Here is a 25888-nt window from a genome sequence, read left to right on the forward strand (position 1 = left end):
TCGTCCTGGTGCTTTCAGGTTTGTGCTAAATAAGGACTATGTCACAGCCTTCTCAGCATCCTCTCAGCTGGATCTGCTTGAAATGCAGGTTTGTATTACAGTAGGAATCAACCTGTTTGTCCTTCTTCTGACCTCTGTGAAGGAGCAGTTCTGTCTTGTGCCTGCTCTGGCTGAGGCACCAAAACTTGTCTGTTCTGACTTGGATTTGTCCCAGCTGAAGGCTGGGTCAGTCAGATGACCTGCTTTGCATGTGACACAAGTGCTTGCACGACAGGATTTTGTCAAACTCACACGGAGTGACACTCTCTGGAAGGAAGCAGACAGGACTTCTGATGTTGGGCAACAGAAGAATGATGCATGCTGCCCTTTGGAGGACTTAATTATAGTTCAGTAACACTGTCACTGCTGCCTATCACAGCCGTGTACTCAGGGACACAAATCCATGTGGGAAGGCCCTTAGTCCTTGGCTGACTTGAGGAAGATGAAGATCACAGCTCTGGAGGAGTTCTCTCTGGAGCTTGCTCCCTCAGATAGCTCCGGGCTGGCGAGTTGGTTGCTTTGGCATTGCTGGGGGTCCATGCTGGTAGGTGATATACCCTTGATGACTGGCTTTCATAGTGAAATCCCCAAAATTAAACTGTCTTGGGACTGCCAGTATCATGGAGAAGAGGAAGTGCATGGCAGCTGCCTGGGCTTGATTGACTGCGAGTGAGATATCTGGAAGAAGGTGCATGCAACCATAATGTGACAGTTAAATAGGAATTGAAATCCTTCCTAGTGGTTACTATTATCAACAGGATATTTGCATCCCCTGCTGCTGTGGGAGAGCCCAGTTATTCTGCTATTATGACTATTGAAACAGCATACTGTCCCCCAGGAACCTGGAAAAAAAAGAAGTGCCTGGAAGAGCAGGGTAGTGATAAATGGAGAAAGGCAGATACTGGGCTCAAAACACCATGGGCTGTTCTCAGGACTGTGTGTGCTCATCTGGTTAGATTTTCTTTTTGGCATAATCCATTGCAGTAGGTTCACCCACTTTCTGTGATTTAGATGCTAATGTTCTATTTGTTTGCTGTAAAGTTACCCTTGAAAGAAATATATGGATAAATACTTCATGTTTTAAATTCTATATAGAAGTTATTTAATTTCAAGAAAAAACAAGCTGCTTTATTGTGACTAAATTCTGTGCTATTTTGTGTTGTGAAATAAAATCTTAGCTCAGCGTTGTTTAGTGAATGATCCACCTGGCTAGTCAACAGCATATTTTCAAAGCAGCATTTGAAATTCTTTATGAAAGTCTTGTTTTGCAGTTTCTTTGCTCTGTATCCAGTCAAAATGTGAAGATAAATGGAAAACCTTCCTTTTACTACAAACACAAAGAAGCTGGTATTGAGTCAACCAGTGCAGCAGATTGTACATTTATAAGACATGTTGGGTAAGCCTTGGTGGTTTGGGTAGCATTATAGTGTGTTAGCAATATGACTTTCTGGTTTTAAATGGGCAGCTGATTGATGAAAAAGTTTCAAAAAAGGATCTAGAAGTAGCAGATGATTAATTTTTGTGATACAGCTGGGCTGACCTTCCCCTCCCCAGATGTCCTCTAATGTTTTGTGCTATTCCTCCTAAGCACATGCTCAGTTACATAAAGTGAAAGGAAAAAAAGAGTATGTTATTAATTTTAGTCATGTGTGTCACTGTTTATAATACCAAAACACCCAGACCCAAACACAATAGTGTAAACCTTTGACTTTTCTGATAATGAGCAGGGATAGCCATAATTGACTAAAAAAAATCACCTTAATTTGCATTTACTGTGGTAGCACAATATTTGTTGTAGGATATATGAGATGAGTCTGTTAACTGAAAAAATTGACATTTGTTTTGTGAACAGTATTGCTACACTCGACTTTGTAGCACGTAGTAAGGCACTGGTAAGTTAAATACATTTAGAAAGTATTCTGAATAATTATGTCCTTTCATGAGTTGAAGGACAGTTTGTATACTGCATCTCGATGATAAGGTTAAGAAACACCCATCTTCAAATAGAGAAAAATCTGCAAATAGCTTTAACAATGGAGATTTGTAGACAACAAAGAAGTTTTGATACTGAAAGTACAGTTCAGGAAAACCTGTTGAATATTAGGCACAGCACCCAAATCCTACTCCTGTGATCTTGTCTTTTTCTTTTGAGATCTGCATGATCCTCCTTGAAAAATGTAATCATGAGAGGCAAAGGTAGTTTTCACCATGGTATTTTACTGGTTTAGTACTACATGTATTTGGTTAATTGTTACTTGCATGTCTTTTAAAAATGTGCTTAGTTCACAGTATTATGTTGTTCATTATTATGAGGGCAATATATATACAAATATATACATTCAGGCATATCATGTGTTCTCTGCACAGCTGAGATATTTTTAATTAGAAGTTGTTCCGTACACAAAAATTAAACTAGGTTTGGAATATGCTGTATTCATCAGTCAGCACTGCAGTGAGTACCAGAGTATGGAGCTTGACGGAAGGTTGTTAATGAAGATAAATTTATATCTAGTAGTGTATGATGAGACTTTTGTTGTTTTTAAAATTGAACTGTAATCCTTTCCTAATCTGCAATCAAAATATGATTTTAAACACTTCAAAAAAATATAGAATTTCATTATGGAAAGTTGGCTTAACATTTGTGTTTGTAGCCAGGCAAAATCTTCCAGTGGTCTTTGCCAAGTATGACAACCCTTATAACTTCCTATATAACTGTGCTTGCTTCCCTTTGGACAATGCTACTAAATATGAATAATCCTGTTCTTGGTAAAACTGGAGTTTACTATTCTCCATGTTTTTTCTTTTTAGAATAAGAAAGCTTGTGAGACAGGAACTATAACTTGGACAAAATGAAGATATTCTTCCGTGAAAATAATTTATTCCTGCATTACATGAATTTCAAAATAACCCTGTAGATATTTTTGTGCAGTAGCTTCTTTCTTAATTAATTACAGTTCTTGCTAGGTGGAAGTCGGTGAAGCAGTACAGTTCTTACATTTTTTTCTTTAAGAGTTGTGTGCCAGAAGGTTTTATGGCGTGCATGATGTTTGTGTTGTTGAAAGTATAATATGTACTTATGTTACTGAATCTTAGACTATTGATTTTTAGGCTGGAGATGATCACTGGGGCCATGTAGGCTGACTTTGACTGACATAAGGCACTGAATTTCAGCCAGAGACTTTTGCATTTACCCTAGCAAGCATGTCTTTCAGGTAAATTTGTGGATTTAAAAATTGGTAAATACCCTTTGCTCTTGTGAGACCCCACCTGGAGTACTCCATCCACTTATGGAGTCCCCAGTATATGAAAGATGGAGCAAATCCAGAGGAGGCCACAAAAATGATAGCAGGGCTGGAGCACTGCTGCTGTGAAGAAAACAGGCTGAGGGAGTTGGGGTTGTTCAGCCTGCAGAAGAGAAGGCTCTGGGAAGATCTCTCTGTGCACTTTCAACATAAAGTAAAAAGTCCCTCTCAGCCTTTATTAGTAGGGCCTGTAGTGATGGGGGCAATGGTTTTAAACTTGGAAGAGGGTGGCTCTACGTTGGACAAAAGGAAGAATGGTGGGGGTGGTGGAGCACTGGAATAGGAAGCTGTGGATTTCCCATCCCTGGAATTGTTCAAGGCCAGGTTGGAGGGGGCTCTGAGCAGCTGGATCCAGTGGCAGATGTCCCTGCTCATGGCAGGGGGCATTAGGACTAGGTGGCCTTTAAGGTCCCTTCCAGCCCAAACCATTCTGTGGAAAAATATCAGTCGTAATATGTGGGTGTAAGAAAGCAACATCCATCCAAGTTTCTATTCCAGTGTTACCTTTGGTGTGTTCAGCCTTTGAGGGCAGTTGGATATCCAGTTGATGTAACTATCTAAATGGGATTTCCTAGAGGCTTTTTATTAGTGTTATTTTAGTGTTTTTTAGGTCTAAATTGATAACTAAGTAGGATATTCTTCATATTCCAGTGCTTATAGCTTGGATGATTTCAAATGGAGTGGTAAGAGCAGCTCTAAGTTTGCAACTAAGATTTTAAATACTGTCAGATTGTTTTGTCCAAGTTGCAAAGAAGGCTTATGGAGTATTTCATGCTGTCTGAGATATTCCACAGGGGAGAGGGTGCTCTTCTCCAGAGAGTTCAGTTCAGTATGCTCACAGGTATGCTGGGACTTTGAGACTTCCAGCACACGTGTGCAGCAGGCACTACAAGATTTTACCTTCATGCCAGCAATGAGAGTGGAATTCTGTGCTCCTTAAAGCCTAATCCTGAAGTATGAACCAAAACAAGGACTCAGGGCTTTCATGAGGGGGATTTTACAAAATACTATTAGGCTTTGACAATAAAATCTAAAATCCACCAAAAATCTTAATATCAGGAGGGAAGTTGAAGTAATGCTTTGCCAAAACACTTAGTTACTGCTCCTCATCAAGGGATGGTTCAATGCCTCATTTCAGCTTCTTCCAACCTTTTTAGCTGACAACTTTTGTGTGGTTTTCATTTTAGAATAAAACCATATTTCTTCACTGTGCTGAGGAGAGTGTATGGATGTTCCACTTTTGATTGAAACAGCAGAAGTTTGCTTTGCTTACTGGTCATTCTTTAGGGGTACTTGCAGTTTTAAAATTATGGTAAGAAATAACTATGGAGAATTAAAACCTGAAGTATGCAAAGTTTTGGACAGTTAATAAAAATTTTATAAAGAATGAATACATAGCAGTCAATTTAACTCATCCTCTTATAGGCAAAACAGAGCTGTTTCCCTTGTTTTTTTTCACCATAAAATCAGAAACATTTTTTCCCCCTCCAAATGCTACAGTTTTGGAGGAGAATCTGGTGCTTACCATGTTCTTCTTGAATATCATTTCTGTAGTACCACATTGTATTAAAAAGTGGTTCTGTTTTCTTCTCCCCTCTCCTACTTTTTTCAAAACTTTACTTTAAAAAGTTGAGTACAAATACCATCTGTGTTTATTTGCAAACTATAGAATTAAGAGTTTTCTACCACTGTTGGTGCAATTCAAATCATTACTCAAACTGAGAAGAAATGAAGGAATATGGTGTCTGCTGGAACTCTTAGTTACACTGTTATTTCTTCTACTGGCCTGTAGATATTAAATAATTAATATTAGACTAGAATCCTTATAACTAAAATAATTCCCTTATAGAATTCATAACATGCTAGCTGGTGTGGAAGTGCTGTCTTCATGGAAATTTGGCCTTGAACAACTGTTGCATAGGACGTGATTAATATGAAGCTTTTTATAAATATCGTGTCTATCTATCTATCTATCTATCAATCTATCAATCTATCTGCATCTGTATATCTTGTAAATATCTAGCAGGGAAACTTCCATTTTTTTCCTTGACTGCTTTCAAAGCTCTTCTTCGTGACTTTGCAGTCATTAAACTTAGATTTTTCCCTAAATGACTGCTTTGAATAACAAATCCTTGTTTTATGCTTTCTGTTTGGACTCTTTCCCTTCAGTAGTTTTATTAAATCTTGCTTTTGTTTAAGCTTCATTCAGTATTTAGTCTTCAAAACCTTTTGTTAACAAGAAGTTTAAATCAGTTCTTCACTTTAATCTTTATTCCACAGAATAAAGTGGAAAAGTCTCTTGTTTAAAGGAAACTGAAGAGGTCTTCCCTGTCTTTGTGGTTGCCCACTTTGGGTTGTAAATTGAATCTGTGGGGAAACAGCATAAACTTCAGTTTTTTGATTTTTTTTTTCATTGGAACAAAACCTCAGGCCACTCATTGGGGAGGAAAAAGAGCTGTGTTCTTGGGAGGATAAATGTAAAACAGACAGTGGACTTTAAAGAACAGACTCTGTGTTCATGCTGTATTTGGTTATACTTGTGCCTATGCTGTATGTGGCACAATGTGCTGTTATTTAGGAGTATTAGTAGGTGAATTTTATGGCTTTTATATTTAGTTATGTTTATGCTAGGTAAATTCTGTGTCCTTGTTTATTCTTGTATAGCTCTGCCTAATCCGATCTTCCTCTTTTCTACTCTGTTAATAGTTTCACCTGTCTGTTTTATCCATAAATATGCGGAGTTTTTAAGTAATAGTATCTTAAAATTTTCCCTGGTACATATTACAGAATTAAACATTTGGCTTCAAAAAAATTTTAAAATAGCCTTATACATTTTTGAAGCACTGGCATCATGCTGCTGTTTATTTTCTGTGTTGTCTATGTATATGAGTGGCATATATTACTGAGCAATTTACAGATTGTCTTCCTTAATACTGCACAAGATGAATGTCTTTGGCAAATAAGAGAATAACAAGTAATTTGATACTTTTTTTCCAATGGTTGTCAAATACTAGAATAGAGATGGAGAAGAGATGGTTCCTGTCTTTGCATTACTGTTCACATTCAAGTCCAAAAGATGCTCCTGAGTTATATTTCATCTTAGACTTCTAATTTCATAGAATCATAGGATGACCTGAGTTGGAAGGAACCTTAAGGATCATCTAGTTCCAACCCTCCTGCCATGGGCAGGGACACCTTCCACTGTACCAGGTATCTCAGAGCCCTGTCCAAGTTGGCCTTAAGCACTTCCAGGGATGGGAAATCCACAGCTTCTCCATTCTTCCACGTACTACAGAATACAAACAAGTCATGTAATGTACAAGTATTGGTCAGATTTTATTCCTCTTTATTGTTTACTGTTTGTTGTTATATCTGTTGTATAATAAACAAGTTGCAGAACTATAGTTTGTGTTGTGTGGAAAAGTAATGGTAGGCACAAATCTTCTCCAAAGGAGTAGGTTGTATAATACTGATAATAAGCAAGTAGGTGAACCCCTGCAGAACTGTAGTTTGTGTTGTGTAGAAAAGTAGTGGTAGGCACAAATCTTCTCCAAAGGAGTAGGTTGTATAATACTGTAGTTAGTTCTGTATACTGACGTGTCACTAATGGTTTTCTGGATCTCAGGATGTATCTAAGCTGTGGGACACGGTTTAAAAAACTTGAAGGAAGGAAAAAAAACCCAGTTATGTGTGACCTTGTCCCTTGGGTAGAAGTACAGGTGGTAGAGACCCAAGGTGGGCAGTGCAGGATGTTTTGCTCAGTGCAGAATTACTTCAGAAGAGACAAAATGTCTGTGACTACTCGAGGTGTGAGGTTTAGTGGAAATGCTGTCTTGGTAGATAATGGCTGTACAGTAAAATGAGCCTGAATAGTCAAAGCTTAGTTGATTTTTAAGAAATGCAGCTCAGGCATGTACTAGATGTTGGCTGTATTTTTTGAGTAAGTAAGTAATAAATGCTAATGTCCATTCTTACACTTTAAAAATATTTTTCCCTAAACTTTTTTTTCCCTACTAATATGGGAAGCAGAGTTTTTTCTTTAGAAAAGCTCTAAGAATCACTGTTTACACAGTTGTGAACATGTTCAAAGTTGAAGGTGGAGAAGCTACATGAACTTACTTGCTCAAGGGGAGACTGAGAGCTGTTCATCCCTGAAATGAGTTAAAGGCATGATGCCTAAAGTTTGAGTGGTTATATTCTGGAAGGAGAATAAGATACATGGAGCTTCTCAAGAAGGACTCAACCAGCATTAGAACAAATAGTTTAATATATAAAAAGAAGTCAGCACCTAGAGAAGACACTTTGAGATGCAATTGCTTGTATGCTTATATGTTAAAATTTCAGTCACTGTAGTCATGCCAGTTCACTTCCTGCTTCTCATGAGTGTTTGTTTCTTGGGATAACATCAGTATCAGGGAAACTGTGTTGGTGAAAACAAAGCTTGATGGTTATTCTTTGATAAATTGAAGAGAGTTCTCAAGTCAATGCTTCTTGGGCTGCTTCTGGATGGAAGGCTGCTAACTGTTGGATGTCAGATTCTGTGGTGTAGTGTCTGAGCTGGTCCTGCTGTCTTTAAGGTGATATTCTTCTGTATGATGGAGTTCTGACAAATACAGATTGTTGCTTTCAAGTAAAAAGTAGTAAAAGAGGAAATTTAGTAAGTAAACTGCATGAATCTCTATGACCTGTTACCCTAGTAATGCCTTCAATGTTTAACAAAATTCTGGGATTTAGGTTTCTATCTAAGCAACAGTGCACACTTCCAATAATTATAAGGTATGGAAAATTAAAGTTTGCTGGGCTAGTAGATAGTAGAATTTTTTACATTGCTTGTTGAAATAACTGCATTATCAATATATACTTGTTTTGTGGGGAGCTTAATATGTTGAGTTTTGTTTTAATATTCTTTATAGCAGATTCCAGTCATCTTTCCTAAGTAAAATAGTCCGTGTTGAAAATTAACTCAGGAGATTATCTGTTCACAGCCCTTGTTCCAAGCTGGATATACTTAGCTGAGGTTGCTCAAGGCCTTTTCCAGTCCCATTTTGGATATCTAAGCTATTGGGGCCCTTGGCTATTGAGGATTCACATTAACTTATTACTGCATGTTGGTTTTTCCATTTTGTTGTTTAGTGTAATTAAGTTTGGACAGAAAGGTCCATCTAGCTAGGGAGGACTGTGCTGAGGAAAACCAATTTGATAGTTACAGAGGGTTGTGTTCTTTGCATGCTGCTAGATGTTAATATGTCATTCACCCCTTAATTGTAGCAATCAGATTACCAATCTGCCATCTCTCCTCATCTGTATCTCTCACATTCCAGTGTGCATTCTACTTGCCTTTGCAAGCAGACATAAAGCATGTAGCCTGTGTTTTCAGATATTTTGCTCAGTGGGTGGGATAGGGCCACCCTGCTTGTACAGTCATAGGCTTTGCTCCACAAATAGTATGTTGCATTCCTCCATTGCAGTTACTTCTTTTGTTTGGATCCTACTGGGGTTTAAGTCTATGACTTTTCCCACTCTGTGGTTAATATGTATCATCTTGGAGAGTTCTGTTTCTGAAAGAGCTGCTGCTTTTTTGTTGAACTGTGCACATTGAAAGTGGTTGGTATCCAAATATGTACAAAAAATACTTTAAAATCCAGAAATTAGAAGGAAAATTAAACAAATTTGGCATTTAAGGAGGAGGAGGGTAAAAAAAAGCCTTTATACTTCAGGTAGTTGAAAAAAAAGTACCATTTGTGCTTCTAAATTTTGTAATAATCTCCAGTTTTTTGTGACTTGACATGTTATCAGTGCATCATCTATCAGAGCTGCATGGCTAGCACTGCTTGAGAATCAGAAAAGTAAAGTGCTTAATAAAGAGTGTTGCCCTGTTACTGTACAGTCATACTGTTTTTCTGTAATGCTACTGTGGAGAATCCAGTTAAGGAGATTTAGAAGTTGTAGAGGAAAGCACTCAAAATGTCATTAAATCTCTTTAAATGCTTGAGATAAATTACTCTTTAATGAGATCTGCTGTAGGTTATGCAGAAAACAGGAGAAAATACTGCATTTTATCTCACTGTATTTCTAGAATGTCCACAAAAGAGTCCTTGATGGCAGTAACTAATGGCATCTCTTGAGGATTATTTTATACATAAATCAGCTATTTGTGCTTTTGAGAAGTTCCCCTCCAGGTTGCAGAATAGAGAAGGCTGCAGACTCGTAGGCCCGTGATAGAATTCTAACAGATTCCTGGTGGCTTCTCGGAAAACTGTCCACAGTGAAGAAAAGCAAAAAATTTCTCTGTACATTATCATCTATATTTTACTTTAATCTGTTTCTAGTAAGCAATGAGCACATCTATCACTGTGTAAAGATAGCATTTATTTGTCTGTTGTGTACAGAGATTATTTCACAGGCAAGTTTGCACGTGGGAGAATTTTTTATCTGTATTTTTTCTTGCTGGGGAAAAAAAAAGGAGAGAGATGTTATTAAGTAGAGTAGACCATTTTTAGGTGATGTAAACTAAGATATTAGTGTACTCATCTTCATGAAGTGCTGTGAGATTTTTTTAGTGTAGAGAGCCCTGTCGAGTGTGCCATTGTATGAAGGCAGCATGGATGAGGTGAGTGCCATTTAGTGAGTGTAATTGCTCATCTACTCTGAATTGTATTGAGTGCTTAGCAAAAAATCTCAGTGGTGCTCAGTCTGTTCAGATGTCATTGCTAATGACATCTATGTAAATAATATAGGAAAATCTCCTTCAGACCAAACATAGAAGTTCTCTTGATCCTCTCTGCTAGCTCAGGCTTTGTTCAAATTATCTACATGCAAGAAAAGGCAGTTCATTTGGTGGTGTGGATCATCTGATTTAAATATGTCCTCTTACTGCAAAATGTTTCCAGCATTTTGCATCTTTTTCTTGGTGCACTTACAAATGCATCCCCTCTAATTAATTGTCATCTACTTGAATTTAGAATGCATAGTAAAATTCAAACAATGCTGTGTTTGGAACCCTATATGATAGTAGCTTTCCTGGGTAAGATCCTGCTGCTCTGTTTGTGGGTTACCATGGCCAGATGCTTTCTTTTTGTGGTTTGTGTGCACGTATGCACATGTTGCACATTTTTCAGCCCTTGTCCTTGGGATGCTGCATTTAACAGTTCCTGTTTCTGAGGCAGCAAATGTACCAGGTGTCAGATCTCTAGCTTGTCATTCCCGAGGCTTTGTCCCGTCAGAACAATCTGTGCTGTTTATGTCTTCCAGCAGAGCTGGAATTCAAAACTGTCTCTTGTTTTGACTTCTCTAAGAATAAAAGTTTCCAAAAGTACAAGTGGAAAATGATGGTATTATTCTCTGTTCATATAAAATGTAGATGAAATTTCAGCATCCACTTGAAGCAGTCAATGGGAAAGTGTGTTGTTGAAGCCAGCAGAGCTCTGAACCATTAATTGCTTGATTATTCAGTTTAGTTCTTCTGCTGGTTCCAAAAGAGTTTGAAATCTTGCACAAAATAATTATTATGAAGTAATTATACTAAATGTGAGGAAAATTAATAGGTTCTTATTTTTAAATCTATTTAGCTATCTATAAAATTATTTCCTTAGATTCACTTCTGGATATGTGTTGCTCCCAAAATTCTTATCCTTTTTCATTTGTTCCTAGCAAGTAGGCTTCTCTTATGAATTGCATTTCAAAGGTGACAATGTTAAAAAGTGGTCATACTCAGGATATCAGAGATGGCATGTGGGAGATTGAGTCTCACTTTAGTATCACTGGATATTTTCACCCAGCAGATGATGGTAAGTTTTCTCAGGTTACAGCCCAGAGATCTTTCACTCCAGGATGCATAGCAGGAAGGTTTATGTTCTTGCATTTTCCCAAAGCTCTATGAGAAAATAATTGGCATTTTGTTTATTTGGTGCTTTGATTTTGTAGAGTGAAAAATGAGAGAAGTGGATGGTTCAAATTTTTTTTTATGTTAGATCTGTCCTGTGCATACTTTCTGCTTTTGTTGCCTTTGAAAAGTGGTTTTGTTCTCTAAAATAAAGACTTAAATATTATTCATTATTAAATACTTGCATGAATAGGTGCAAGGTACTAATTCAGGTTTGGTTTTTACTGAGGAGTTAACAAAGAACTGACCAGTGTTCTTTTTGGGAATATCTTCTACATTTGGAATTGATTTTTAAATTTACTTACCTAACCAGTAGTAGAACTGGCAGATGTTTTCAGGAGATGCACACTCTTATGCTTTCCTTGACTGAATTAATGAAAACTTTATCTTTAATGTGTTAAATGTTTGGAGCTGGAGAAGTACCAGATGCTACCTTAGAAGTCTTGCTAATAATGTGATGAACATGTAAAATCTTTACTTGCTATTCAGTGAATGAAGCCTTTTTGTATGTTGAAAGTTTAATTTAAATCCTCCTTCAGACAGCATGTTTTGTGAATTTTTTTTTTCTTTTTTATTATTTGTCTGTAGGTTCCTTCAGAGAAATCAGAATCCTTTGCATCCATGTTGATTTCCTTCAGACAGCATGTTTTGTGAAATGGTTTTTTTTTTTTTTTATTATTTGTCTGTAGGTTCCTTCAGAGAAATCAGAATCCTTTGCATCCATGTTGAGACGCTCTCCTTTAATTCAGATGGGGCCTGCCAAAGATAAAATTGCCATTGGTCAAATATTCCATGTTGTAGAAGATGATCTTTACATAGATTTTGGTGGCAAGTTTCACTGTGTGTGCAAACGACCAGAAGTTGATGGAAAGTAAGTAATAAACTTTACGGTAGGTGACTGACATCTGTGAGTGTCATCCTGAAATGCTTAGCTAAAGGGACTTGAGCATCTTCTAGACTGACCTTTGATAGTTTGTATGAATTCTGGGGTTTAAACTATGGAAGTTAATGTATTGTGCAGAATGAAAATCCAGTCATAATCAGATCTGCATAGCTCATCATTGTCTTTACACATTTTCCTTTACACATTTGCATTATTGCTACCTATATTATTCCAACTTATGATGAGCAAAGGAAGTTACTGGGTGTTTAGTGACTGAAAAAAGGGAAATAGTTGTCAAGCACTGTTTATTAAAATACTTGAGAGTTTTGTGGATGTGGAACTTCAATCCCATGTTAAGTAGTCTCCTTAGGCAGTAGCTATCTCTGCTAAGCATAGATGCATGAGGTGATATACTGGGGAGTTAACACATTATTTGTGATAACACTTTTCTTAGCAGATGATCAGTGCTAATGTGGTCAAATGTTCCATATTGTAGCAGGTGATTTTACATACATTTTCATGTCAAGCTTCACTCTGTCCTGAAGTAGAGCAACTGTGGTGGAACTAAAACAGTTGTACTGGGGAATACTGTAATTAGCAAGCTAAAAGATAAGAAAGCAATGAATTCTAGTGAAAATAGCATTTATAAGCTTTCTAAACTGTCTTTGGCACCTTATAATTATGTATTCTTCAAGATCCCTTGTCTATTTCATTTGTCTCCAAGTTGCTTTAATACTTGTTTTTTAATACATAGGCATAACACCATCTTTTTGAATTCATAACATCAGAATATTTTGGTCCATCTCTTTTCCCTCTGTTTTCCCTAAGAGAGGAGGAGCATCTTTGTTGATCTGCAACATCGCTGTTTTTGAAACATGAAATATGATTCCTGTGATAATCAGTTCTGCAATAGTTGATTTAACAAAAAGAGATTTAACAGAAATAATCACACATTTGTGTGCAAGTCCACAATAGTATTTTTATCAGAGTATTTTTATACTCAGCTTCTTTTTTTGACAGGTCTGTGACTTTCAGAGCAAATGTGTTTGATGCCCCAGGATGAACTGAGTCCTGTATGCCCATCCCATTTGGCAGCAGGCAAAGATTTTCCTAGTCTGTTCTGCTGCTGTGGTGATAAAGCCCCTTGTTGCTGTTTGCATCTCTTGCTAATTTCAAATCGAGATTAGCTTTGCCTTTCCCAATGCCATTCTTGCATGCCTGAGGAGTGTTTCTATACTAGTCTCAATCTCTCACCATTCCTTTGGGTTTGTGGTCGAGTTCAGACCAAAATTCCCTGTTCAGCTGCACCAGGCTTCTGCCAGGCCTGCTCATTCTGCATGTTGGGAAAGACTCTGGTGAAGCATTGAGGAATTGTCCTTAGAGGTCTTTGATGTCTTCTGGGCTCTTCTCCATGTCAGGACAGCTTCTCTACCCTGAGTAACCCAAAGTCTGCTGTTCTGAAGCCTAGATCTGTCTCCTGCCACTTTCCTTGCTCACTTTCTTCAGCATGGAAGCTCTAATTGGTGGTCTGCAGCTGAGACTGGCATCAGCTATCACATTCCCAAGCAGTTCTTATCTGCCTGTGTGTAACATGTCCAGCAGAAAACCTGTCCTACTTGGGTTTTCTGGCACCTCTGGTGAGAAAATATCACCAGGGCACTCTCTCTGATTGCTTGCTCCCCTCCATGTTTGTTCCTGCTTGAGCACACATCAGGACATTTGAAGTGCCCTGTGACAATCAGTGCCTGCAGTCCTGAGGTGGCTTCTGTTTGTTTAAATGAAGCTTCATCCACTCCCTCTTCCTGATCACACTGCCCACAGCACTGATATTATAACACAGTTTTCTTTTTCTTATATGATGTCCTGTGCTTTTTGAAAATGCTGCAGTTTGCCTGAAAAGAAACAAAAGGTTCTTGAGTGTAAAACTTGTTCTCTTGAACTGCTCAGTCCTGTTCCTAACAGTTGTGATTTCTTGGAATGCCCAGGTGAAAGACCCTGTAGTGCTACCACCATGTGGTTTGGGTTTGTGGTCGAGTTCAGACCAAAATTCCCTGTTCAGCTGCACCAGGCTTCTGCCAGGCCTGCTCATTCTGCATGTTGGGAAAGACTCTGGTGAAGCATTGAGGAATTGTCCTTAGAGGTCTTTGATGTCTTCTGGGCTCTTCTCCATGTCAGGACAGCTTCTCTACCCTGAGTAACCCAAAGTCTGCTTCTCTACCCTGAGTAACCCAAAGTCTTATGGCCACCATGTGGCCATAAGAAAGGATTTCACCCTAAAGACAGTCTTGGGTAAAAAAGCAACTGGAAAAAAAAGGTGTCCCTCACTTGGAAATTTTGATGTAGCTAAATAAATTTTTTCCCCTCAGTTCTACTAAAAGAAATTTCAGCTTTAAAAAAACCCTAAAACACCTAAACCAAAACCCCAAACAAAACACCATAAACTTTAAGGAAAAGAAACCTTAGAACAGTAAAGCAAAATTTAAATTGAATAAACATTTGAAGAACCTTCTAGCTATTTTTGTTTGGTTTTCATTGATTGTTTTCCTTTTTTTTTGGACATCTGTTTCATAGAATTACAGAAAATACATTTTGTTACCAACATCAATAGTATTGAGATTGGATGAATGCATTGGCTTAGTTAGAGATCAAATATATTGTTTGTAAAATCTCACTGGAGTCAGGCAAGGACGTATATGATTATAAATATCAGTAAAATTTTGATTTTTGGGGTTTATTTACTGTGTCAGGAGTATTTATTACCCTTATGATTTCAAGATCTCACATAGTATATGCTGTACTTTTTAAATATATACTACAATTATACGACAATAATATATTTCTTGATACAATCTGACTTAAGTGCTTTATTAAATTTGCATTTTATACCAACAGCACAGTAATTCTGTTAAATATCCAGAGTTTATACAAATGAGAAGGGGTCTGTAGTAAAGTAAGATTCCTTTTCAGCAATGGGAAGAAAGTATATTTTTTCTCTCTTTTAACATGCAGAGGAATTGAAGTTCTAAAGAAGAAAGTTTCTGTCTTACATCTCCAAATAAGCAACAACTTAATCCATGACAAAAAGGTGCTGTTAAAACCTGCTTCTGTCATTATCAGATGGAATTCCTGAGAAGCAGAAAATATGGGAAGAGATTGTGCTGACATTGCCTCTTGCATGGTCTGCACCTGTACTGTTAATGACCAATTCCCATCAAAAGCACAATGGCTTTCAGCAATTTTCTAAAATGTGGAATTGTAGGACCAGCTTCCAAAGAGGATTAAACTGCACCTCTCCATGCCAGTGTAATGAAGCTTTATTTTCAAAGACTGCTGTAACCCTCCAGCAACTCCAGTATTATCAGGGTGTAGGATCAGAAAGACACTTCCTTTATGCTTGAGTATGCAGCTGGTGCAGGGATTTCCAGTATATCCTGTGGCAATTTTACTTGACACCTTTTATACAGTGCATATTTGCCAAACTTAAATAGCAGAGAAGGGAGAAATCATTTGATGCCGGTTGTGATTTAGAACATGACAGCTTAATGAGCACCTTAAAATATTACCTAATAATGTTTCTGCAAATTGTATCAAAATATTTACTCTGTTTGAATGACTGCCAGGGTGAATTTTATTTGGGAAACATTTTAAATTCTTCTCTTTTTGTTCTATTTTTAAAATATTTTATAGATAAGGTCAGAATGGAATCCAATTTAAACGAACCTGGTTTCTTAGATGAGGTAACGTGAATAAGGTTGGTTGTTTTCTAGCACATTCATTTTATTAAGACAGTCTTAAATTTATGTTGAAAGTAATAGGGGAAACTGTTTAAAAGATCTTGTAAGATTAAAAAATCAATTTTCTAAGAGAAGAAAAAGAGGTGCATGAAGAGAGATACTCTTCATAGGAAAGGATTTCAGTAAGACACTGTTTGGTTTAGTTCCAGTTTGTGTATTAGAGTCACCATGTGTTAAGCTGGAGGGTAAGCTTGGAGTTCCCTACTCTGTTTTGATGCCATGTGAATGTGCTTATTGAACGAGTGCATCTCATCCAGAAGGAGCTGCCTCACACAAAGCACCTGCTCTCGGTGCAGCAGAGAGCCTCGTGCAAGGGGACATCTCAATGTCTGGTTCAGTCCTTGCTTGCTGAACCCTCCTTGCCCTGACTGTTCTGTCTGCAACGGTGCAGCGCTACTGTGAAAAGGTTTAGAGAGAGATGTTGGAAACATAACTTTCTAACTCTTTCCTTTAACATATGTAATGACCAAAAAACTGGCAGAAGGCTGCACTGATTGAGAGACTCAGCATTCAGCTCCTATTCCCAAGGCATTTGCTCTTTCTTTGCCAGGGGAATCACAGGCATCAAATTCATGTTTAACCATGTTTACTTTTTAGAGTATGTATTATTCCCTGTCCTGTACTGTTGCTGACTGGAGTGGTGCTGGTCTGCCAGCCTGGCACATCCTTTGGCTTTTTCAAGCTTTGAATGTTGATGGAGCTATTACTGTTTTAAAAAAAAAGGCAATTAATGTGGTACATAAAGAAAACATATCTTACTGCAGTAATGCTGGGTTTAGTTGTACATGTTTGTTTTTACAGTGGTCTACTTCCTTTTTGCTGTCTGTTGCCAGCAAAATAGCACTTATCTGTAATATGTAATTCTCAACAGGAAAGAAGGAAATTACTAATCAGCAATACAAATGATGCAATAAATGATGCTTTTGCAAGTACCATTTTCAAATTTATGCAGATGCAGAAAGAACAGGTCATGTGAAAGAGACTGGCAACCTACAGGAATTTAGTGATTTCTAAAAATTATTTATGTGTGTTGAAGTTACTAATAAAAGCAGAGGATGCTGCATTGGTGTGGAAAATCATTTTTGATTGCTGTGATGTTGTCTTGTTTAGAAAAGCAAGTCCACTGAGAAATGTGGTTTTCTTTAACTCCCAGTTTTGGTATGTGAGGGGAATGAACACAGTTCTGACAGAATTATCTCATTCTATTTAGGTGTTCACATTATTGCTGTTAGCTCATTGGCATTAAGTCAGTGGTTTCTTCCTTTCCCTGCTTCCCTTTTGTTGTAGTTTTCATTCCCAACAGATCAGTCTTTTTCTTACAGGTTTGTCTATTAGTATTCACACTGTAAAAAACTCTTACAAGAAGACTGAGAGAATGTGTAAGCACTCTGCCATGCTTCAGGAACTGCACTCCCCAGTTTAGTGCCCCCTTGCCCCAAGACTCTCCCAAACCTCCTCTTGCTTGCTCCCTACTCTTTCTTCCCTTTCCACTTCTTGCTCTGGGGATAGAGTTGAAAAAAAGGTGAAAACTAAGGATTGAGATAAGAACAATTTACTGGAAATAGCAATGAGATAAGAACCCCAACAGTAACAGCAACAATATTAACAACAAAAGTGTACAAAAAATAGGTGATTTGTATGCAGAGATGCTCACTGAGGATCCCATGAAAGGGTTTCCCCCTCCTGCTATGATTTTTCTTGACCAAGCCATGCCCTTCTTCCTAGAAGCGAGAATCCCATATCTGCACCTCTGGCAGTGATGTGTGATGGTGTAGAATAACAACCTAGACAAGCCCACCTGGCTCCAGGCTCTGCTTCCTCACAGCTACTGTGAAAATTTTGTCTTGTCTCCTGCAGGAAATGCATTTCCTCCCTCCCTCCCTCATGTGCTCCATTGGTAACTATTTACACCTGATCCAGGCTCATTCTCAGTATTCTTTTTTTCAATACTGACTGTTAATATATAGTTCCAATATAAATATAATGTAGTTGCATTTCTAATTAATTACAGTTTTGTACTGTTGTATCTATTATGCAAGTTAGTTAGTCTTTTTTCAGCTTGCAAATTATTGCTCAGCTTTATACCAATACTTTACTACCAATACTACTGAATTGCTAGAATTTACAGTTCTGTTGTGTGTTTTTAAGCAGTTACCATGTTTTAGAAGTTGCTGCGCTGCAGCAGTATATGATATGTTCCTTCTATGTTCCTTCTAACATTTTTTGAAAGTTTTTGAAATAACTTTTGTTCATTTATGCATAATTAAAGCAGAAATTACAAAACTTATTAAAATATATGGTATTATGATTTATTTAGTCAACATGACCACTTACCTGGTCTTTCCTACAAAGTTACCTTTATTCTTTTGTCACCAGATTTTTTTTATGTTGCTTTGTTTTTTCATTTGTTTGGAAAGTATTTCTTGCCTATTAAAAAACAAAAAGTACTGACATAATAAGCAACTTGGAAGAATTTGTAAGTCTCTATGACAGAGATTTCTTTTATGCCTATAAGGTCAAATGGTTTAGGTCTATCAGTGCCATGTTGCTGATATTTGTAACAAATAATGGCTATCTGAAATCAAAGCAGTTTTTGTACTTTTCTGCTCCTTCTTCCAAGTTGTCCTACCTATCAGGTAAGCATTTGTTATTAGAGGGCAAAATTTCTCTGCATTTTGAAAGATGAATTTAGACTATTTTATAATTTCTGAATTGTTAAGTAATTATGAGCTGTTCACATTTGCTGAAATATAAAATGAACAGTGCACACACACTTTCCTGAATCTTTTCCAGTTTGTATCTTTTGTGGAAAACATAACCAGACAGCCGGTCTCCACATTGTGAAAACCAGTCTCTTTCTGTGATTAAAATTACGAGAATGTCATGTTGAAATTCTCTGTGGACCAAGGTGGTTTTCACTAGTCATCAGCAAACTTGGGTTTTGGCACTCTGGTCAGCCTTTGGTCTCCAGCTATGCCCAAATACCAGGGAGAAATGGTAAGCAGGACTGATGATGTTGTCCTGTTCCCACATACCAACACTGCAACTTAAAAAGGAAGCCTTATTATTTATATTGAAGAGGACTAAATTCGAGGAGGTGGCAGGAGCTGCCTTTTCTACAAAGCTTCCATATAGTGCAATTCACCATTGCTCCGAGCCCAAACAATGCACGTGGTGCCACTCTGTCTGCTGTCGAACAATTTCAGCTTGCTGTTTTAAAAACAGGCACGAAGAATAGCTCTGTGATTGCAAACTTGGTCAGTGTGCTGCAGCAAATAGCCTCTAACTTATTTATAGCAGCATGCATTTTGGAAATTATAGCATTTTTATCCCCTATGGACACAGCTTATTATTTGCTTGGTTACTTTACAATTGTGACTGTTTTTGCCACCCACTGTATATCATTCTTCAGTGGTTATTTTCAACCACAAATGGAGGTGTTGGCTTTGTGCAGTTCTGTAATACACAAGACAGTGCTTCCAAAGTTCCTGGAGCCCAAAGTCTGTAAACATTTTTTTTTGGACTACACTATTAGTTTTTCCTCCTAGAGAGGTACTTTAGAGTTTAGTTAATGTAACGATATCATGGGACAGGTGTTGGTTTTCAGCAGTACAACTAGTCCATATTAATGAGGCACCCTGGGCAGCATTTGATACAGAAAATACAACACAGACCTAGGAATATGGCCACAGCAGTGCACATGAGCTTGCTAATCAATTTTTATCCTCAGCTTTTGCTTCTATCATTCGTTTAAAGTAGCAGTGATTTATGAGATCCAATGACCTTTGTAAGAAAAAACCCTCACAAAACTAGTAGCATTTATTGATAAAACAAGTTTTGCCAGTTCTGTTTTCCCAGGGCATCGTGATAAATGAGAGATGGAATATGCTGTGTAAAATGTCTTGGGAGAACAAAGCAAACCATAGGTGGCCTGGAGCTTTTTTGGCAATGTCAAAGTCTGTAAATACTCTTTAAGCCACACATTTTCTCATATGTGGACGTACACACATACACGATAGAAAAAAAAGTCTTGGGAAGCTTATTCCTGCATTGGAAGGCTTCAGTGTTGTCTGTAGGAGATGAGTAGTTAAACTCTGTCTTTTCCCCTAATCCAGGTGCTATCTGTCAAGAACTGCAGAAACTAGAATTATAAACTCATGACTTGGCAGAAGAATTAAAATTGTTTCTAGTATTTTGTTCTGAGATTGATGAGAATACTTGAATCTCTGTGTGCAGCATATTAGGAATCTTCCCCCCTCACCTTTGAGAAAGCCTTGCTGTTAGCACACAATTTCGCTTAAATACCTCCAGTAAAGTGTAATTAATTTTCTCAATAGCTAGACAAGGCTCACAGACTCTCAGCCACTCCAGATGCAGAAGATTATGGATTTTATTGAAAACTCTTAAAATGCTCTCCAGCATATTTCACTCATCATAGTGGCTCTGGGTGAAGTGGGTGGGTGAGGTAGGCTCCTGCCAGTTATAAAAACGTGGTACTTTCCATGGGTACAGGCAACTGTACTTGACTAAACCACAGAGCAAGCTGCAGATGTTTATGGCTTAAAGTCTGGTCAGTTTGACCTGTACCTGTAACAGAAGTAAGGGTTAGATGAAAAAACAGTCCAGGTTATTGTAGCAGTATAACTGCTTTTATTAGGTTGGGTGTAACTGTGCACTAAACCCTCTTGTCAGCACAGTGAGTTGAGCTGCAGTGCTGTGCTGATGTGGCCTTTGATTTCATTTTGGGAGACAAGCTTGGCCTAAACTGGCTCATGTGCTCTGCATGGCAATCCTCTGAGAGGCGTAGACTTGCCCAGAGACAGAAGCTATTTAGTTTCTAGGTTGAGAAACTGAATTAATGATGTTTGGGACCAAATGTGAATTATAAGACTTCATAGAACAAAGATCTTACTCAGGAAAATTAATGCTATCATATACCCATGGAGTGGTAATTATTCACCCCTCTGGAACAGTTTCAGTAAGTGAGTCTGAGAAGGGAATTAACACAGCTAGGGAAACACTGCAGGTAATATATATCAACCTCGAGCTCTTAGAAGGCATGAGTCAAGCCTCCACAAATAATGATTTTAATGTTGTTTTTATTTTTTGGTTGGTGTCTTCTGGGTTATTTAGTTTTTGGGTTCACATAATTTTTTTAATTTGGCAGATTAGGAATTTTTAATTAAATTTAACTTTTTTTGAAAATGGCAATTGATCTTCTGTAACAGATAAAATTGTTGATATTAGTAAAGCTGGAGATGAACAGAATCATTTCACTGATAATTCCTCTCAGTCTGCTATATAGTATGGAGATGGCTCAGGCTGGAGGGCAGTACCTAGCCATGTGTGCCAGGGGTCAATAATGGGTCCTGTCCTGTTTAACATCTTCATTCATGACCTCAGTAGTGGGATGAGAATGTACCTTCAGCAAGTTTGCACAGACTGCAAAACTTGCAGGAGTTGTTACACAGGGTGGTTGTGCTGCCATCCAGAGCGACCTCAACAGGCTGGAAAAATGGTGTGAGGGAACCTCATCAAGTTCAGCAAGAGAAGTGTGAAGTCCTTTCCCTGGGAAGGTACAACCCCAGGCACCAGTTCATACTGGGGATACTGGGATGCAAAGCAGCTTGCTGGAAAAAGCCTGTAGCATCCTGGTGGACATCCAGGTTAAATATGAGGCAGCAGTTTCTTTGTGGCAAAGAAACTGAACAGTGTCCTGGGCTGCATTAGACAAGCAGGTGGCAGGATGCAATCCTTCTTCACTTAGCCCTGGTGAGGCCAGACCTGAAGAGCTGTGGCTGTGTTCTGGGCTGCATGCTTCAAGAGACAGTGCAGGGAAGGGCCCCTAAGATGCTGAAGTGACAAGAGCATCTCTTTGATCAGGAAAGGCTGAGAGAGCTGGGGCTGTTCAGCCTGGAGAAGAGAAGGCTCAGAGGGATTTCATCCATGTGTAGCAGTACCTCAAGGGAGTGGGCAGAGAGAGCAGAGCCAGGCTCTTACCAACAGTGCCCAGAGACGGGCCCAGGGGCAGTGGGCACACACCAGCACACAGGAGGCTCCTTGTGAACATCAGGAAAGAGCTTTTTACTGTGAGGGTGACTGAGGACTGACACAGGTTACCCAGGGAGGTTGTGGAGTCTCTGTTCTTGGAGATACTTAAAAGCTGTCTCTGGCCATTGATGATTTATTTAGTCACACATTTTTATTTGAAGTCATCAGAACCATCAGAGGGATGGTTCAGCAGAGGGAGGAGTGGGTGTTTACTGCAGCTTGGAATAGGCCCAAAAGACTGGTAAAATTAATTCTGTTACTCCTACACACCAAACCCATGACAGATGCTTTTCTTCCCCTGATGCTTTCTGTAACTCCTTGTCAGCCTGTTTAGATGCTGTTACCCAACCAGGGCACAAAACCAGGTAAATTCCTACAAAGTAAGGTAAGGCTTTTAAGGCTGAGTGTTGCCAAACTGTGTAGGGGATTTGGCTGCTTTGCTGCTACTAGGCAGCACAGCAATTCTGAATTAATAAATGCATGGTGTTTAGAGGCAAAAATAAATAACATTTTATTACATGTCTTTTATTTAAGACTAATTTATTCTCCTTTTCTGCTCCCTAATATGCTAACAAAACCCACAGTCTTGCATCTTGTCTTTTCACATACACTTACATGGAGCTAGGACAGGAATAGCAAATGAGTATAAATTTTGTACCAAATGTTTTGGAGCAAGAAGCAGAGGCAATAGTACTAAAGTAACACTTAGGTTGTATGTATATCCCCTTACTGAGCAAGGAGCATCTGATAATGCTGACAACCCTGTTGTTGTGACTGCTTGCCTGACTTTTCTTAAAAAAAGACAGAATGTTCAAGATAGAATTTAAAATTCTAGGCAGGTATTGCTGTTGTGCTGGAAGAACTGCAGTGTAAGTAAAGACCCATATATTTAAAAAGAAAAAAGGGGGGTTGAGAAAGTGTTCTAAGAGTATTCAGTAGCTGTTAAAACTTGCCTTAATAGATTTTGTAGTCTGTGTGTGGTCACTGCTGCCATGGCTCTGTCAGCATTTTGGGCACGATAGCAGCCAAGCAGGGATGCAGATGTCTTTGCTTTGTGAACTTGCTGAATGTAGCCATGATTTATGGACATTGAAATGTGAAGTATGATGAGAACCAATCATGGAGCATTTTTTAAATACAACACCAAAGCTCTTTTTCCTTCTGTGATAGCTGTCAAGAAAGGCAAATTTTTTATTTTCCTGTCTTAGCATTTAACTTTTTTTTTTTGCCTAAAGAACTTAAAATCCAGTCCCAGCCCCCCAATTCTTTAAATACTGAAGGGATTGTTCTGAAAAATACTGAAGCTATATTTTGAATAATCTGCTTTGAGACTTGGCGGGCTCTGATCACATGGAAAAGTACACATAATATGGTCACACTGTGTGAGCATGTATCCACTTAACCAAGAAGCTGAGATATGACTCTAAAGGCAGAGAAATAACCATTGGGTACAAGTAAAAATGTCAGTCATTTATTAGTGTTTGGTGACTGTTTGTTAGTAGGGTAAGAGGAAAAAGGTTTAAGCAATTTTTCTTTAATTAATGATCTTACTAGAAGAAATGAAGGATTGTGTACATGTCCTCTGAAACTTCATGTTCTTTATTTTCAGAGTAGTTAGCAGGCCTTGCAAAAGCAGTGAGATCTTACTGAATGAGTTTCATGTTTCCTATAAAAAACTATGTAAAGCATTTCTTTATGGAAATGCTCAACACGCATGTTTAACCCGTCTGAAATCTTCTGGATGTAATGGAGCATTAGTTTAAATATTTAAATTTTAAAAAAATTATAATCTGCAATGTGAAAACCCTATCAGAGTTTTCAGGTCTTTTCCATACATCATAAGGAAATGTAAGTAGCATATGAGTTTAATTTATCTGCAATTTGTACTCATTAACTTCAAGTATTAACATAGAGATCCTAATCTCAGTGGTAATTATAAGTTGATTGCTAATCTGTCCTTTCACTTGGAGAGTTCAGTTACTTCTTTTCCCGTGACTTTATATATTTGAAGTTTTAATCTTTCAGATCAAGTAGTGCCTGTGCCACCTCACTCATCTTTGGGTCGCTGGTGCTGGACCAGCCTATTACCACCTAAGTACGAGATTTTGTTTCCCCTGAAGCCTTTCAAGACTGTTCTTGGCAGCTGGCTTGACAGAGCTGCTGGAGACGAGACTGAAACGCGCTCTGCTTCCTCCAGACACAGCTCAGTAAACAAGCTGTGATCCTCTGCTTGGCAGGAGGCAGAGCTGCTGCTGCTGCCAGCCTGGGAGGGGATGCAGAGCAGCACTGATGCGTGGCAGCAAATACAATATCCTTTTCTGGGACTTTGACTTGAATAAGGCATTGCTGTAATGTGGAGGTTTGTGAAATACTTGCCTGCTTCTGTGAGATTTATTAAGAGTATGCTTAGTTTGGGCCTGGAGTGGTGCACTTAGCCAAAACTAAATTATAGTAGGTGAGTGGAAAAGAATAATGTATGGTAAGAGTAGATTAGGCTAACATGCTAAGCAGTGATTTAGACTCAAAAAAACAAAAATGAAGAAAGGAAGTTGGAGGGGATTTATTATAGAATCATGTAATGGTTTGTGTTGGAAGGATCATTAAAGATCATGTTTCAACCCACCCACCATAAAAAGGGACACCTTTCCCTAGACCAGGGTGCTCAGAGCCCCATCCAGCTGGGCCTTGAAGGGATGGGGCATACCTTCAGGAATGGGTCATCCATAGCTTCTCTGGGCAACCTGGTCCAGTGTTTCACCATCCTGTGATTTTCTGTGACCTTCCTCTGGTCTCAGTCCAACAGGTCCACGTCCTTGTGTTTTGGGTCCAAGAGCTGTGTGCAGTACTCCCTGTGGGAGTCTCAGGAGGGCAGAGTAGAGGGGCAGAATCAGCTCCCTTGGCCTGCTGGTCACACTGCTTTTGATGCAGCCCAGAGCACAGCTGGCTTTCTGGGCTGCAAGTCACATTGCTGGCTCATGTTGAGAGTCTTGTCCACCAGTACTCCTCCCTCAGGGCTGCTCTCAATCCATTTTCTGCCCAGCTTGTTCTTGTGCTTGGAATTACCCAGACCCATGTGCAGGACCTTGCACTTGGCCCTGTTGGCCTTTGTGTTGTTCTCGTGGGCTTATCTCTTGAGCTTGTCAAGGCCTCCCTGGATGGCATCCAGTGTGTTGACTGCACTGCACAGCTTGGTTTCATTGGAAAACTTGCTGAGGGTGCCTCGGTCCCACTGCTTTCACCCTCTGTAAACTTCCTTTTTGTGTTTGAGTTTGTCCAGGAGCTCCTTGCTCATGCACTTAGGCCTTCTGGTGTTTTTGCCTGAATTCCTCTTAGTGATCCTTGAGAATTAACCAGCTTTCTTAAGCTTCTCTTCCCCCTAGGGGTTTATCCCATGGTTCTTTCCAAGCAGATCCCTGAACAGGCCAAAGTCAGCTCTCCTGAAGTCCAGGGTAGTGAGCTTGCTGCGAGCCCTTCCCACTGCCCTAAGGACCTTGAGCTTCACCATTTTATGGTCACTGCAGCTCAGGCTGCCCTTGAGCTTCATATTCCCCACAAGCCCCTCCAGCACAGCACCTTGGGAACGATTGGGATTGTTCAGCCTGGAAAAGAGAAGGCTTCAGGGTGACTGAATTGCAGTCTTCCAGTACCTGAAGGGAACTTACAGGAAAGGTGGGGCAAGACTATTTTCAAGAGTATGTAGTGACACAACAATGGGGAATATGTTCAAATTGAAAGAGAGTTGATTTAGATTAGATATTAGGAAAAAATTCTGTATTGTGAAGGTGGTGAGGAACTGAGATCGTGAGGCACAACTGAGGTTGCCCAGGAAAGCTGTGTATGCTCTGTGCCTGGAAGCATTCAAGGACAGATTGGATGGGCCTCTGAGCACCTTGGTCTAGTTGAAGATGTCCCTGCCTATGGCACGGGCTGGAATGAA

Source organism: Passer montanus, unplaced genomic scaffold, assembly GCF_014805655.1.
Source record: "Passer montanus isolate IOZ18808 unplaced genomic scaffold, ASM1480565v1 scaffold16, whole genome shotgun sequence".
In the NCBI taxonomy this organism is placed as follows: domain Eukaryota; kingdom Metazoa; phylum Chordata; class Aves; order Passeriformes; family Passeridae; genus Passer; species Passer montanus.